Raw genomic sequence first — 951 nt, forward strand, 5'->3', positions numbered from 1 at the left:
TATTTGCAACTAATTTGCCGATGGTTTGTATTTAATTTTAGTACACCATTCCACCTCAAAAAATGTTGATATAAATGGTAGTATAGAACTATAGAAGGAATAATACAACTTTTCATCAGATTGTATTACCTCTGCAATTTTGAAAAAATGATTCTGAAATTATTTTTTCATTTATTTACTATATATACAACAATATTATACTATGGCCTTTGATTTGAACAAAATACTTACAAATGAGTGGTCATGAACACAGTCATACTTCACAGGTAGCAAAACAACCATGTCAACTAGTCATTATATTGTGTCACGTATTACTAATTGTGCCACATCAACTTTTCGGTTGGTGACTGAAATTAAACCTGAGACATGTGTCCAGGGTTCAATTTAGAAGTTTAAATTATTATAATTAAAATTTCAAGAATCAAATTGATATATCGCACGAATTTTAAAAATTATTTTAAAGATTTAGTCCATAAATTTTTCAGCAGTTGCTATTGCATCTTTAGTAGCAACTGTTGTCACTGCAGCCAAAGCTTCACGCTCCTCTTCTTCCATGGCAGCCTGAACTCTCTCAAGAAACTTGTCATCCTCTCCAAGAAGAAATGGCCTGCATAATTTGTAAAGAACCAAGGTCGCATCAAGTATGAAAGAAACTGAATATTACAGTGTATATAGGATAAAACACATGCATAAACTAAACACAGAATAATATTACGTGAAAGTTCCAAATTAAATAACGTTATTACGTGTATGTCTTCGTTCATAATTTTATATAAATCGAATTTATTGAATTTGAATTAACCATTATATCCCTCTATGTAAATCGAATTAAGTAGCTTCAATTTATGTTATCATGCGTTTGTAATGGTAACTCAGATCAATTGGATTCTGTTTACTTGAATGACACCATTCATATAAATAGATGCTTATCAATTCGATTTACTGTTGGAT

The sequence above is a fragment of the Arachis ipaensis genome, chromosome B03 (assembly GCF_000816755.2).
Source record: "Arachis ipaensis cultivar K30076 chromosome B03, Araip1.1, whole genome shotgun sequence".
Taxonomy (NCBI): domain Eukaryota; kingdom Viridiplantae; phylum Streptophyta; class Magnoliopsida; order Fabales; family Fabaceae; genus Arachis; species Arachis ipaensis.